The 17009-nt window shown below is 44.5% G+C and overlaps 1 protein-coding gene across 3 annotated transcripts in view; it reads left to right on the top strand.

Moving 5' to 3' along the window:
• Positions 1–17009, top strand: part of ARHGEF25 (Rho guanine nucleotide exchange factor 25) — a 547735-nt gene that overhangs the window by 211794 nt on the left and 318932 nt on the right. The gene's annotated exons all lie outside the window — the stretch shown is intronic.

Raw genomic sequence — 17009 nt, 5'->3', positions numbered from 1 at the left:
AGATTTCAGCTGATTAGTGTGTGATCTTGCCTTGGAAGTGATGCTGGTGGTGATTTTGTGGCACAGACATGTCTGATGTCAGTAATAATGTGGGAGGAGAGTTCTGCATAATAGCAGTATATAGAGCAGTGATTTCAGTGCATACTGACATTCCCACGGTCAGTGGGTGTTGGGAAATGTGAGTGTAGACAGACTGGACCCCCTTATGACGCTCCCCCCCCCTGCTTAGCAGATTCCGCCAGAAGCTCGCTGTCTGTGCTAGCAGCTGATCAGGAGCGCTGGATGAGAATGGCAAGAGTTGATCGCAGATCAAATGAACGTCATAGTTGTAATTTTTGAGAATGACTGGATTAAGGGCAATTCACCGAGGGCTAGGTTCACAATGAGAGTTGCAGTGCGTTCCCTGTGACAGCAGGAACGCCGCGGAGCGATAAAGCGGCATCGCACGTTATCACATTGCGTCGCATGCAGTGAAGTATACAGTCAATGAAAAGTATGCTTCACTGTAACTGTTAATGTGTGTTTAGCGGTAAAGCAGTGCGTTAGGATGTTGCTTCGCACCCGCTGCACTGGGAAAGTCGCTATTGGTGGTGCATTGCAGTGCAGCAGGCCGCATTAGAATGTGGCCATTATGCCACACCGCAGCTCACCGCTGTGAATGTATCATTAACTGCGCCAAGCAGTCTCACGATGCATTGCAGTATGCTCTACTCATACTGCGGTAAGACTTACGTGCGATATTCTGCCTACTGCAGTTAAGTGAATATGCCCCAGTGTGGTCCTAGACATGATAGCAACTTTTTCACCTCACCTTTTTTTTGTCTTGGTAAGGTGAGATGAGGAAGTGTGAATCAGGCCCCTGGACCCTCTTCAGGCCCTCGGTACCTGCCTGGGCTTCCGCCTGGTTTGGCTCTGTGACTGGTGACCCAATCCCTCCTATGAATGTCACATTTTTCTCTCTGTTATAGGAATAGTCTTGTTGCCTTGTTGATTGCAAGCAGTGATTCCCATTGAAAGGAATTTGCATTGTCTGACATCCATCACTAACTATTGTATGTGTCCTGTGGGTGGAGGGGGATGGGGTGTCTGCCTGTTCTGGGACACAAGTTCAGCCATCCTTTTATCAGAATTCTTGATTGACACTAGCAGGGGTGTCTCCTGGCATATCAGGGTTGTCTGAGGACTAGCCTGAAAAGTCTTGATGCTATCAGCAACTCTCTCCTGAGGACTGGCAGGCATGTGCACTGATAGCTGCGGCAGCATTGGCAGCATCGGCAGTTCTATACACCTCTCATACACACTCTCTGTCTGGCCTGGTATTTCAGCCTTGGTCCTGACAAGAATATTGATAGGCTCTGTGTGGCAGTATTAGTTATTCTTATTTCAACACCTTAAGATGGCTCAAATAGACAAACACTTAAATCTGTCAGAAGGATAAAGAGAATACTCACCTCCTGCCTGCCAGCTGGAATTTTGGCAGATCCCTTGATGTCTGTGTCCCACACCACTGCCAAGCCACTAGCAGAGACTGCAGTGTAGTTTCTGCTCTCTGCTACACTCTACATAATTAGAGATAATTAGAGTTAAGGTGCCCATACACTCGTCAGATTGGCAGCAGATAGATAAGAAATGCATCTGATGATCTATCTGATGCGTTTTTAGAACATTTTTTACCAGGATAGAATTCCAATAGATTTCAGTTTGAAATCTATTGAAATTCGATCTGATGGCATTTTTTTGCCATCAGATTTCCATTAAGGCCAATGCAAACTGATAAGCAATCTCATCAGATCGACCTAAATTTTCCACCCTGCAAGTTCGATGGAAATCGATCGAAATCGGCCGTCGATCGGTCGATTGGCCAACCAATTTGCAATCGATCGATCGGGATCGATCGGTCGGCCAGAAAATCGGCTGAGTGTATGGGCTGCTTTAGAGTGCAGTGGCGTAGCTAAGGAGCTCTGGGCCCCGATGCAAGTTTTACAATGGGGCCCCCCAAGCACTCTATACATAGCAATTAATATGGTGCACCAAAACCTGCCAATGGCAACTACAGTGTCAGAGGTGCAAGAAGGGGATGGGGAACAGCTTGTTAATGATTACCACTACTCAAAGTATCTATAGAAGTGATTATTATGAGCACAGGACCAATAGAGAGCTAATACTGTAGTTGAGGGAGGGCCCTTCGGGGCCTCTCTGGCCCAAGGGCCTCGATGCGGTCGCTACCTCTGCACCCCCTATTGCTACGCCCCTGTTAGAGTGGCTGGCGTAATGGTTAAAGGAAACCTGAGAAATACAGATATAAAAGTTTTATACATACCTGGGGCTTCCCCCAGCTCCCTCCATACCGATCAGCCACATGCCGTCCTTCTCTGCCTCCCCGTTTGCCCGGTAGAAGCCCTGTTAGCTTGGCCAGTCAGGGTGCACTGTGCATGCACAGCCCGGCCACGTGCGCCCGCACCGTACTACTGCACAATTGCAGAACGCTCCTAGTTGTGAGCGTCTCGCTCCTACAGCTGGGAGTGTTCTGCGCCTGTGCAGTAGTACGGTGTGGGCACATGTGGCCTGGAGAGGAGAGCGAACTGCGCCTGCGCCACCTGGCTAAGCTAACGGGGCTTCTACCGACGAACAAGGAGGAGGAGTAAGACGGCGTGGGAGTGATCGGTGTGGAGGGGGCTGGAGAAGGCCCCAGGTATGTATTAAACTTTTATATTTTTCTCAGGTACACTTTAAGGGCTATGTCTCTGACATAGGCTACCTGGGTTTCAAGTCTCTTATTCCGTAAGCCAGCACCTATTCAGTAAGGAGGTCGTAGGCAAGACTCTCTAGCACTGCTACTGTCAGAGAGTAGAATATTGGTAAATTTACTGATAATTCTACTGTTACAGTGGAAAAGAAGGTAGTTAAATATTGGTTATAAATGCAGGTATTGTACTACAGGTAAAAATAACCCTATTCATTACCACCAATGATGCCTAACCTTAACCATCCCCCTTACGGCTAACTATACCCCCTCCTCTCCCCCAACAGCTACCACTTCCCCACGGCCACCCGCCTCCCCCACCACCAATCTGAGCGGAAAAAAAACTGAAAAATGCTTATTTTCGGGCACCCGGTATGTGCAGCCGTATTTTGCACTGCAGACCAAATTTTCCACCATTACTGATATTCCTCTGGGCACCTATCATGGCGTCTAAACTTCCTCTACTCTGGGTGCCCAAATGTCCTTCTTCCCAACGGCGTAGCCAGCACTAGATTCAGTTAGCAGGCCCAGAGGTATGTGCAATTATACAAGACCTTGAAAAAAATCTCAGCAGGAAAGTATTCTGGACAGCGCTGCCTGGTAAAATAGCTGCCCGCCTGCTGGGTGAGAAGTCTATGAATGCTGTTGTAGTGAGTAATCTGATTAAGGAAGTCTGGAAAAGACAACATATGTAACCCAGGGACCTGTACCGGTGTTACCCCTCTAACAAGTAGCTGAGCTGGTGGTGAATGAGCTATGTGTGAGGATCAGATTAACAAGAAACGCAATCTAAGGTCCAGTGTACACGAAAAAGCACTAGCGTAATCGCAAACGCTCATCACTTTTTGAAGTGATTTTTTTAGAGCGATTCTAGGCATATGCTGAGCGATTTTCTACACATGCCTAGTGATGTTTGGAGTGTTTTGGTGTAGCGTTTTTTTTATATTTTGTTACAGTAGAGCTTCTGTAACAAAAAACGCTTGGAAAATCGCTCCGTTCTAGCGCTTTTCAGAGCAATTTTCCACCTTCCTATACTTAACATTGAGGCTGAATCACCTCAGAAATCAGCAAAAATGCTGAAGGACCCAAGTTTGCGTTTGGGAAAAAAGCTAATCGCTCTGGTGTGCTCCATCCCATTCAAATACCACTTTTCAAAGCACTGGCGATTTCAAAAGCGCTCAGAAGCGCTCTTGGTGTGCACCAGCCCATAGAGAGGTTTTTCATCACTGAATTATTATTTATTATTATTATTGACTTATATAGCGCCAGCATCTTCCATGGCACTGTACAACTGATTCGATTTTTGTTCCACCCATTGCAATAATTTATTAAATGTATGAGATTGTCTGCATATACAAGAGTTAGTAGTGTGGTAAGCCTCCCCATTGTAACTCATATCACGTAAGGAAATTCCATCTATTTAATAAAATGAAAAAAATAAAATAAAAAAATAAAAAATGCTATAACTTGATTCAGTGGTTACAAATTATTTTGTAATTTATTGTTACAGTTTGAAAAAGGATCTGTCCATTTCAGCTTGCAGCCTACTGTTCTAAAGGTTCTGAGCTCTCAATTACCTGCTTATTTTCAAGCATAAAACTGTACTTTTTAGTGCAAAATACAGGTCATTCAGTTAAGGTTCCCATAAATGATCCAGTTTTACAGAACGATTGACCTTCCGATCTGTTAACTACGATTGGAAGGAAATGATCGGAAACCATCGATTGGGGCCATAAATGTAATAAAATTATAACTGATTAGATCATTTCAGATAGAATCAATCTAAAGATGGATCAGTAATCTAATTGATGATCCAATTGTTTATTGTTGATTGGTGCCATCACCAGCATCCAATCTGATCGATTGGAAGGTCGATTGAAAGGTAGAAGTGGATCATTAGTGGGCACCTTTGGGCTTCCTATCCACTTGTGCATTGTTTTGCACATTTTACACAATGCATAGAGTGTGCGATATGTAAATACATCTGAAGTGCATAGGTTGCACTGTCTGAAATGTGTTACTATGGGATGTGGTAACACAATGCATGGTTGCTATATCTGACGCATGGCCACCTGCGTTGCAAGCAGAGCACACTTGGGAACCGGGCCTAATGCTCCTCTTCCTGCAAATGCATTAAGTTTCACACAGCACACTACACTGCAGACTTTAACCACTTGCCGACCGCGCACTCATACCGCGCGTCGGCAAAGTGGCAGCTGCAGTACCAGCGACGCAGTTCTGCGTCGCCGGCTGCAGGCTAATTAATCAGGAAGCAGCCGCTCGCGCGAGCGGCTGCTTCCTGTCAATTCACGGCGGGGGGCTCCGTGAATAGCCTGCGGGCCGCCGATCGCGGCTCGCAGGCTAAATGTAAACACAAGCGGAAATAATCCGCTTTGTTTACATTGTACGTCGCTGCTGCGCAGCAGCGCCATAAGGCAGATCGGCGATCCCCGGCCAATCAGCGGCCGGGGATCGCCGCCATGTGACAGGGGACAGCCTGTCACTGGCTGCACAGGACGGATAGCGTCCTGTGCAGCGCGGATCACGGGGGGGAACAGGTAGGAGAGGGAGGGGAGGAATTCCGCAGCGGAGGGGGGCTTTGAGGTGCCCCCCCCCCGCAACACCCATCGGCAGGAGCGATCAGACCCACCCAGCACATCATCCCCCTAGTGGGGAAAAAAGGGGGCGATCTGGTCGCTCTGTGTGCCAGCTGATCTGTGCTGGGGGCTGCAGAGCCCACACAGCACAGATCAGCTAAAACAGCGCTGGTCCTTAAGGGGGGGTAAAGGGTGGGTCCTCAAGTGGTTAAAGGAGTAACAGTCGTGCTAATCAGAAAACTGGCACAGTCACTGCTCAGTGGGCTGCCAGGCAACCCCAATCCCCCCTCCCCCGTTTTACTCACCTGGACCTCCGAAGTTCTTTTGGCCATGTCATGTTTTGGCTTCTATATGGGTCTTCCTATACATAGGGAGTTTGGCTGCCATGTCATCACAGTCCAGCTACTTCCTGTCACTGTTGTGAGGGGGTGTGGCATGCCTACCCTTTTCCTGTGACACTGTTTAGAGGGGATGCGTTACATTTTCTTTCACTGACCTCCTCTCAGGTATATTGGTCAGATGCAGCGCAGTGGGCTTTATGCCAAACTGTCTCTCTCTGCTCATATGTAGAGCAGAGGATCTGGGTTGTATTTGATTCTGGGTAAGGAGGCCACATGCAGCCTGATGCAGATGAACTGATTTCAAGCTGATTCCTTTGTATCTTCAGGAATTTATATTATTGAATCCTTTTGTAGAGTGGAATTAATGGAAGCATGGCATCCTGCTGTGGTGGTGCAGCTGTGCTAAGCTGAAGGAAGCAAACTGAATTCCCTCAGCTTAGTAAATCAGCCTCTTAATGTTTTTGTGAGCGGTACTGTGGGCTACATTTTACATAGTTTGCAAAATAACCTTGGATATTGCCAGGTGTAAAAAGCTTATCTAGGCATTTATTGCTGATAGATACATAGGAGTTGATTCATCATTCCGCTGTAATGGTACAGTGCACGCACAATGCACAGCAGTATTACCTGTAGTTACATGCTGAAGTACCGCAAGATACGAGCGTCCTACTAGAGTACCACAGGCCACGCTACTAGTGCATCTTGCGGTAGTTTCATGTGTAACTACAGGTAATATAGCTCTGCGCCAGGTATGTCAAACCGGTCCTACGAGGGCCGAGATCCTCACACATTTTTGATACAGCTCAAATGAATTGATGGGTCTGAACCAGGAAAGGCGTGGTCCATCAGGTAGAACACATTCCTCTCTTTCTCAGTCCATCCTAAACACTGGCATGGATCTGGCCCTCCAGGCCTGGAGTTCGACACGTGCTCTGCGCTGTTAGTGCATGGTAATATTACTGTGGAATGATGAGTCAACCCCATAGATAGGTAGATACTAGATAGATCGAGTGTTTCACTCTTGGTAGATAGATGGTCCTTCTCATCACAGTTGAGTTGTTGCTAGTAGCTCAAAAGTTGTCTGCAGGGTGTGCTGCATAACTACACGTCTTCTTGGCCAAAACAATTACAAATGTAATTTGTTATCTATAAAAGTATCTGGCACTGTAGGCCACTGTTCCTCCTCCTCATCACAGCTGAGTTGTTGATAAAAGTGCAAAAGTTTGTTCACAGGGTGTGACGTATAACACAACCAGTCTTCTAGGCAGAAAATTACAGATTTAATTGGTTATCTACAATAATATTACTTGTAACAGTTTCTTGTGAAACCGACTAATTTTCGGTTTAGAGGGGCCCTCTACCTCTACTCTGAGGCCTAAATCACTTGTAATGGAGCTGTGAAACCTGGTTCATCTTTTGACAAGAGGAACCCCCTCAGGGCCATCTGCCTCTACTCTGTATACAATCTTGCAGGTTTCATTGACAGCTCCATAAAATGGACTTGCCAGCAGCATAAAAAAGCCCTCTCCTTTTTTTATTTCTTGTACAGTGTTGTGCAGAGTTATGGGAGTCTTGACATGCCTTTTTGAATGTATTGGAAGGCTAGAAAACTAACCGGAATTCACTTAAATGGTCCATTTCATCGAACAGAACAATTTGGGCCTATTTGAACGAATGACCAGTGAATCAATCAAAGTGATATTAGACAGAAACTAGTAAGGCATTTCTAGTGTCAAATGCGCATTACTGAAGCACCCCGAGCATTACCCATGTATCGCTGATTTCGCAACATGCGCCTCTCAAGTTGCATAAGTACCGCTGTCTGCTTACGGCAGTTTTACCACAGGACAGTGAATGTTTAGGAAGCAGTTTAGGGCACCAGAACCTCTGTACCTATAGGTTCCTGAGATGTACATTTGGCCCTGAGTAAATTAGTGATATTTTAGGGCTATAGACCATGGTAGAGATTAGGTCAAGAGAAGGAAATTGAAGTTCAGGTTTGCTTTAAAGGAGAGTTCAACAATGCATGAAATGGAAGTATCCCCTGAGGTGGTACGTACGTTGTGGTACTTAATCTTTGATAACCTTGCATATAACCCGCTTTGATGTGTCACTAAACACTGTGATTTCTGTCCCTGAAATGCCTGTGTATCGTGGCTGACTTTCAATATCAACTACTACAACTCTTGCTATGTTACCACAGATAAGTTAATTTTCAATCTTTTGTTCCTTACAGAAACTCTATTATTTTCCATTTTGTCAATCAAGCCATCTGTCTCTCTGGTTTTCTCCCTGACTAATTTCTAGCTATTAGGCAGAATGCTGATTAGAGACAGTTTAAAGAATATTTCAAAGTTTGGCTGTTAATAACTTTTGAAGGACAAGAAAAGGGGAAAAGCTGTAAATCACAGACGGTAATTTGAGCGCTCAATCAAATGAGACTTGAGGAATTTTCTTCTTACCATTGAACTCATGACATTGTATAAATGCTGCAAGAATGTGGCCATTTCCAAACATCACTAAAGCTATGAACTAATAAAGGCAATTGGCAATGACATAAGTTTATGTTGGACAAGTGTGTGTATGTTAATGACAAATAAATACTTAATGAAGCGCGAACGTGACCAGGTTCTGGTTGACATCACTTATTTAGAACAGGTCAGACTTATTCTTTTCTTTTTGAAACCTGTGAGTCTTTCATTGGTAAAGTATGTGGACATGCTAATAACAATTGATTGGACATGTTAATAACAATAAGGATAATAATGAAAACTCCCTGTGTGTGAACGCCCAATTGACACTATGTAGTAGGAGCAAGAAGTTGCTTTGAAACAAAATACTAGATAAAGGAGCCACTATTTATTATTATTATGTATACTTTTACATAGCATTACCTTCCAATTGATTACTGATTTGGATAAGATAGGTTGATCATCCATGAATTTGTGTAATGCTAGGAATATGCGGGTCAATTCTGGCGCTCGATTCTGCACCCGATCGGTTTCCCCGCTCGATTCTTTTATCTTCCGCTCAAATTTCTTATCTTTTTTTCAATTCACTTCAATGAGAAATCGAGCGGCAAAATGATCGAACGGTGATCGGACACGTCGGAAATTATCTAACGAGCCCATCTTATCAGCTCAGAATCGAGCCGTGTATTCCCAGCAAAAGAGTTTTGGTTGGTGCATTTCAGTGCGTTTAATTTGCATATGAATGGGTGTTACTTTTGCATTTGAATTATTTTTGGTCTCAGCGCCTTTTTGAAATCAGAACAGTTGACAAAAGCGCTTCAAAAGCAAGATAACATGACAGGGTGTAGTCAAAAATGCAGGTTTACTCTACACTGGATTCCATTTAAAACTTAAACTTGCCATTTTGTGATCTTGCCTAGACCGGGACTAGCAGCTTATGTAAGATCTTAAATGCAAAGTTCTATGTTTTAAATAAGTGGCAGATAAATGACTATTTTCAGTCAGCATCCGAGATGATTAGATTTAGTAATCTCACAAAGGCCTCAGGTGTCCCTTTCATGCATGTTGTAAAACGACTGCTGGGATTACACGGTGAGTTTTTTCACCGATAGATGACTCGAGATGATTTCTGACTGGTCCGCTTTGATTTTCGATCGTTTTTCTGATCGATTTGTATAAAAGTGATCAGAAAATCGATCAGAAAACTATCGAAATCAGATCAAACCTGTTGGAAATTATCTATTGAGCCATCTTTCTGTGGAAAAAACTTGTGTATTCCCAGCAGAATTCTCGGATCACTGGGCTTCCCTGTCCCCATACACTATCCCATTGCACATTATTTGGTGCTTAGTGGTAGTTCTGTAAACAGGTTACTATCATATAGGGTGCCTATTTGTTTTGTGTATGCAGCGCCAGACCCCAGACAAAGAAGCCTTGTATTTTCCTAGAATGCCAAAATGCACCAGCTATTAATGTTTTTTCCTAAGCACATCACATGTTTTGGCATTACTACGTTTTCCATTTGTATTTCCTCTGTCAGCACAACAAGATGGAACACTTTTTGTGGACTGATATTCTTACATGCACGCATGCATGCTCATACGCACGCACACACATACACACACACAATGCAATTTGAGATATCTGCACCCATATGCACTCGCACTCAGAGCTTACATTGTGTAGGTCCTCCTTATGCCCTGACCCGACAACATGGACTCCACACGGCCTCTGCAGGTGACCTGTGGCAATGGACTTGGGGATGTTAGCTGCTCATCCTTTGCTTCTAAAACTTTAAGCCATAGACCCTGAAGAAGCATGCAGATCAGGTGTTTCTGACTGAAGTCTGACTGGATTAGCTGCATGCTTGTTTCAGGTGTGTGATTCAGACACTACTGCAGCCAAGTAGATTAGCAGGGCTGTCAGGAAACTGGTATTGTTTAACCTCTTGAGGACCATGGTGGTAAACCACCCTAGTGACCTCCTTCCCCCCAGCCGGCCAATCACGGCGATCGGCTGTCATAGGCTTCTGGCCTGGTCATTAGGGGGGTATAAACCTCTGGTCCTCAAGTGCTTAAAGAGGAACTGTAACGACAAAACGGCCCCTGGGGGGTACTCACCTCGGGTGGGGGAAGCCTCAGGATCCTAATGAGGCTTCCCACGCCGTCCTGCGTCCCTCGGGGGTCTCGCTGTAGCCCTCCGTACAGTGGTGACGCAATATTTACCTTCCTGGCTCCTGCGCAGGCGCTCTGATGGCTGTCGGCGCCGAGGTAGGCGGAAATACCCGATCGCCGTCGGGTCTGCTCTACTGCGCAGGCGCAAGTTTCCGGCGCCTGCGCAGTAGAGCGGACCCGACGGAGATCGGGTATTTCCGTCTATTTCCGTGCCGAAAGTCGCCACAGCGCCCCCGCTGGAGCCAGCAAAGGTAAATATTGAACTGACAGTCGGCACAGTCGCCGGCTGTTCGGAGGGCTGCGGCGAGACTCCCGTGGGACAGAGGACGGCGTGGGAAGCCTCATTAGGATCCCGAGGCTTCCCCCACCCGAGGTGAGTACCCCCCAGGGGATGTTTTTCAAGTTACAGAGTCTCTTTAAGGAAGAGTTGACACTAAGCATTGCGAAAAATTGAATATTTTCACATATGTTTTTACACGTTTGTATTCGCATTTGTATGCGTTTTCCACCTAAGGTTTTTCAGAGTAGCTAATGAAAGTCAATCAAAATTTGCATATGATGTGAAAATTTATGCTGCAAGAGGTAACGTTTTTTGCGTATGTGAATGCAGTTCCGCTATTGTTAAACGGAAGTGCAGGTTTCCATTGACTTCAATTATGTGTGTGGCAAACTCGTTTTACAAATTTGAAATTCTCACACTTTTTCAATATGTCTACGTTTTCCAACATTTTGTGTTACAGTAGCTCTACCAGAATGGCGACCTTAAGCTCCGCGTACTCATAATAAATAGTGCCCATAACTCTATGGGCTTGATTCACAGAAGGGTGCTAACACAGTTAGCACGCCTAAAAGCTTTGGACGTGCAAAGTAAGGTGCTAAGCAGTTTGCACGCCCAAAGCTGATACTGATCGCGCGCTAAGTTGGTGCGCCTGAAACGTTGCACCGGTGGGCGTGTGAAACGTCCCACCGTTCGCGTGTAAAATTGCTTTTCAGGCTATTTTACGTGCGAACGGTGTGACGTTTTGCACGCACTTCTAACCTTTGGGCCCGCAAACTCTTGCGCGCACATTAGCACGTGAAGCAGCCGTTTTCACGTCCTAAGTGCCTTTTCACTAACGTGCTAACACTAAGCACCCTTTAGTGAATCGAGGCCTATCAGTGTCTCACCAGTTGTACTTCCTTGAAGCAGCTTTGGTAGATACTAACTAGTGCATTCTGGGAACATCTCATAGGACCTGTTGTTTTGGAGATGCTCTGAACCAGTTATCTAGAAATAACTTGTCCTTCGTCAAAGTTGCTGAGATACTTGCAGCGTTTTCCTGCTTTCAATACATCCACTTTAAGAAATTACAGTAACCGCCTATGATGTCCCTCATCTTCACATGTGCCAATACAGCAAGATAACCACCGTTACTCACTTCACTCTGGTCAGGGGTGTTTATGTGTAGCATGTTCAGTGCCAGGGTGGAGTACAACCAATAATATCATTTTCTGTTTGGTGTTAACAAGGCACTTCAATTCTAGAGAGTTAACTGTTCATGTGTGTGAAAAAATAATCCTGCATGTTACTATAACACCAGATGCTTCCTGGAAATGGATCGCAGGCAGCAAATATTACTGTAATGTGTAGCATGTATTTCACCCCTCACACTCACAGGCAGACCTTACACTGAATAAGAATTGAAATCACATCTCTGCTTCCTGTAGAGTTCAGCATCTGACAGAACTGCATATAGACGGCATTGTTAGTATGCCAGCCACGATGCGCTTAGCCCTGCTTGTGCAGGATCTTGTATCTACAATATCATGCATAGAAGAAGCCATACTCCAGGCCCAGTCATAAATATGCCAGGTGACAGCTTTGTTAGCAGTGAGCCCAACTGTCATGAATCTCCTGAAAAGAGAATTCTACTTGCCTCCCATGTTAGCACTAGATTTATTCTGACATTTCAGCAGCCATGAACTGGATGCCATATCATTCTTGCCATGTGTTTAGTACGGTGTCCATACAGCATACTGGGACATTTGTGAGTGGACCAAAAGATGCTTAATGTAGTGTTTATCAATGGAATTATTTATTATTATTATATAGCGCCGACCTCTTCTGCAGAGCTGTACAGAGTACAGTAGATTTTATTGCTACTTAACTGTCCCTCAGAGGGGCTCACAATCTAGTCCCTACCATAGTCATATGTCTATGTATGTATCGTGTAGTGCATGTATCATAGTCTAGGTTCAATTTAGGGGGAAACCAATTAACTTATCTGTATGTTTTGGGGATGCGGGAGGAAACCAGAGTGCCCGGGGGAAACCCACACAAACTCGGGAGAAATTACAAACTATTACCACTATACCCCCAGCTCGGCCCTGCTGTAGTTATAATTAGTTATAATAGTGGGGAGAGGGCCCTAGCAGTGCATACATCAAATAAGGGCGCCAAGAAAAAAGGTCACGGGGTAAAGCCGACATTTTTAATAATATTGTAACAATATTTTTATTACTTCATCTATTAAAATCGCAAAATATTGTCTATAACAATGAAAATGAAAATATGTACAGTTGTAATAAGTATAGTAAAACATTGGTAAATATTACTGAAATTAAACTACAACTAAACCTAATCCTACATTCACACAGAGCCCTTCCTCTGCTGACACCTAACCCCAAACCCCCCTGGTGGTGCCTAACCCTAAATCCCCCTTCCTGACACCTTACCCTAAAACCCCCTTCCTGACACCTAACCTTAAAACCCCCTTCCTGACACCTTACCCTAAAACCCCCTTCCTGACACCTTACCCTAAAACCCCCTTCCTGACACCTAACCCTAAATCCCTTTATCAGCTGCAAATGACGTTAATACAAAAAGCAATAATTTATGAAATTATAACTCAAAACAAATTTCTTAATGATATAAAACAATAATTTCCAACTTATCAAAACAAAAAAATTTGGTTGGACGGGCCGGTGCCTGTAATTAACCGGCCCCCAAAATTTCTTATTTGGTGCCCAATAGCCTATATTTGGCATTAGCGCCAGATGCCCATATTTCTAGTTTCCCTAGCAGTAACCTTGCTGACAGATTTAGTTGGGCCTTACAATCCTGGCAGCATTCAGTCATCCTTCTGTTGCTTCTAATGTACCACACACTATTTAACAATCTTAGAGATTATCTCAAGTAAAAACGACAGAGCCTGTCATGACAGGCCTTCCTTGCCGCAATAGCAGTATAGGGGGTGCTATTGTAGCTGGGAACGCGAAGAATCACTCGCGTTCCCAGCCTGATGGCCGGTGATGGCGAAACCGGAAGTGGCCGCCAGCGGGTCCAGGAGGATCGGAGCGACTCTACGTGGGCACCGATCAGCTGCAGGGGGCTGAGGGAAGCCCCAGGTGAGTAAAACTCATTTTTTTTAGTTGATTTAAGTGTCACTTTAATGATGGAGGATTGCGGGATTGCTAGGATTAAAAACTTACCTGTTCTGACGTCATCCCTCCAAGCAGGTGATTGTTCCTCCCCCATCTGAGATGTAAGCATGGCGATTTTTTCACAAAATCACCACCGAGGCTCTGGCCACCCTCATCTGCATTGTAACGGCCACTGCTCCCTGCTAGAAGCCTTGCTTAAATAGTCTCACACTTACCGTTAAACTGGCCAAGCTGAACTTCCGCCTTTGTGAACGACGGCTTTCCGACCAGACGCCCCCATAAAGTGATAAAAGAAAAGCTCCAACCTATTGGTGAGCTGTGGGTCGCCCTGCCAGGTTTCAATTTGGAGGGAAAATCTGTGTCTCACCAATTTGAGTGCACCATACGCCGCCTTTGGCCGTAATTTGAATTCAGTCAGACAGTAATTTGGGCGCTGTCAAAAGACGGAGCCCAAATTACACTGAAAACATCATAATTTGGCTGCCTGCAATAGCTGGCAGCCAAATTACATCTTACCTCCTGAGTCCATGGCGCCTGGAGGGGGAATAGTAACTAACACTGCTGGGATGTTTTTCAGCTTCACCCTGCGTCCAAATTTCCCAGTGTCGTTTTTGTATAAATGAGTGCCTGAAACAAGCATGTGGCTTATCCAGTCAGACTTGGAGGCAGAGGATCAGCAGGACAGCCAGGCAATTTGCATTGTTTAAAAGGAAATAAATAGCCTCCATATTCCTCTCATGTCAAGTATGCTTTAACCACCCTGATATGTCTATGGCTGGCCTAGAGCTATCTACACATCTTACACTTTCAATGGCCTAAATCATTGCAAATGAATATCGCAGCTGGAAATCCAAAGTACGTATCGGTGTCCCACGATTTCGGGGATCTCAGACCGTTATGGTGGGATGAATAGCTCTTACCCAATACATGTCATTCTTGTGGTTCCTTCCTGTTACGTTCCTGCAAGGGAGTGCCTCTTGCTTGTTTGCTCCCCTCCTCTTCCTATAGAACAGAACTAGCTGCTTTGCCAGGAGTTGGGAAGTGTGTCTGTACAGGGCTCACTATTAAACTGTCACCTAACATTGTTTTGGGTGACAGATATGTCATGTATATATGTAGCTTAATGGCATCAGCCAGTGTGCCCGTAGCAGTCCCTCTGATAATCTGTTTGCACCTTGGCAAAATGAAGCATTTGATTGTGTGCAGTGAGTCAACAGTGACTGAGACATTTCTTCCCCTAGACACATTGACAAATTAGACTGGTGTTCTGAGGAAACTGAATGCTGTTTGTGCGATTCAATGTTGTAGAATGTAGAGATTATAAAGCTTGCTTTCAGTGGTTTTATACCACATTTGGTATAGATTAGCCTCCTTGGTTGCTCAGAGCAGTTTTTTTTGTATGTCTGCTTTTTATAGAAGCAGTAGAAGTGACTATATTGCAATTGAGAGATTTTCAGTCTCACTTTAGTTATTCACTCCCCTTTGTCTTTTTGTCTGATAAACACATACAAACACACACAGGCATATACAAGCGCACCTACAGGCATATACAAGCGCACCTACAGGCATATACAAGCGCACACACACACACACACACACATAGGCACACACAAGCGTTTCTGTATATACACACACACACACACACACACACACACACACACACACACACACACACACACACACACACACACACACACACACACACACACACACACATACACACACACACACACACACACATAAGCACAAACACACATATAAGCACGAACACACACACACACACTGTATACAAGCACACATACAAACAGGCTCTTACAGGCACACATACTTACACACAGGCACACATACGTGCACACATACATACACATACAAACAGGCACTTACAGGCACACACACATATATACACAGGCACATACAAGCGTTCACTTATATACACATGGACACATACAAACTAACACACCCACACACACATACAAGCGTGCACATACAAGCGCACACACACATTCATATATATATGGGCATATACAAACACACACACACACACACACACACACACACACACACACACACACACACACACACACACACACACACACACACACACACACACACACACACACACATGGGTACATACAAGCGCTCACACAGGGGCACACACACACAATATCCGCCACACGTATGGACAGTGTGTAAACAGATATCTGTTTATTTACAGAGGCGAGGGAGAAGTGGGAGGCGTTTACTGTGCATAACAGGAATATTGCCAAGGTGGTTATTATAGCAAACCAACAAGAAGAAACCCTTGTACAAGGGCAGTCTATGAAATAAAAATAAGCAGACCTATCTGCATACTTTACATACTGTATCAAAGTTTCTGAAAGAATTGCATTTGCTTCCAGCGTCTCAAGCAATCATCTTTTTACTGATATACTGTAAATATGTTTCGAGAGGAAATTAGAAACAGAAGCCGCTGTGAGCATCAGAGACAGCCCTATTGGATGTTGTCAGTGATTCACACTGAAATCTGCACTTCTCCGGTCCGGTCCAGTACTCTCCTGTCAGCTTTGCATCCATTTATTATCAGTTTTATCTGACTAGACTGAAAATCTACACCTTTTATGTTTGAACACACCTATTAGCAACACATAGAAAACTGACAGGACCGGACCGGAAATGCACAGATTTATATGTAAACACAGACATAAAAACACATAAGAAACTGATGCCAACTGTCAAAAACAGGACAGGACTGGACACCTTTTTATGTGTGAACCAAAGTTCTCTGCCAACCACATATGCCAGTCAGATTCCGCAGGTTACCTGGAAATCAAAGAACAATTAACTAGAAGCTTCTCAATATCATTCATATAGAAAAAAAAAGTACAATTTGATTTTCTTCAGCATCTTGTTTGATATCTACAGTATCTCCCTGCTGCAGCTACATACTGCTCGATGCAGTACAAAGCTATGAAAATGTTACATGCATACTGCGCCCCCTGCAGATCCCCAGAACTCCCTACAACATCTGCTCACCTTATTTGACAGACTCATCTGGCATGCAGAAGTATACACGGTCACAAAGAATGAGGATGAGATGTAGTGTAGTATGTAGTGTATGGGAACCTGAGCAATCCTGGCATTTATATGTGTATGTGTTGTGCTCCCGTCAGTGACATCTTTGACAACAAAAAAACCAAAGTACCTGAAACTGTGCTATAAACATATTTACCTACTAGATACAATATATTTCTCTAAAAGAC

Source organism: Hyperolius riggenbachi, chromosome 2 (genome assembly GCF_040937935.1).
Source record: "Hyperolius riggenbachi isolate aHypRig1 chromosome 2, aHypRig1.pri, whole genome shotgun sequence".
In the NCBI taxonomy this organism is placed as follows: domain Eukaryota; kingdom Metazoa; phylum Chordata; class Amphibia; order Anura; family Hyperoliidae; genus Hyperolius; species Hyperolius riggenbachi.
Note: the sequence above shows the minus strand (reverse complement) of the source record. Positions and strands in the feature narration are given on the sequence as shown.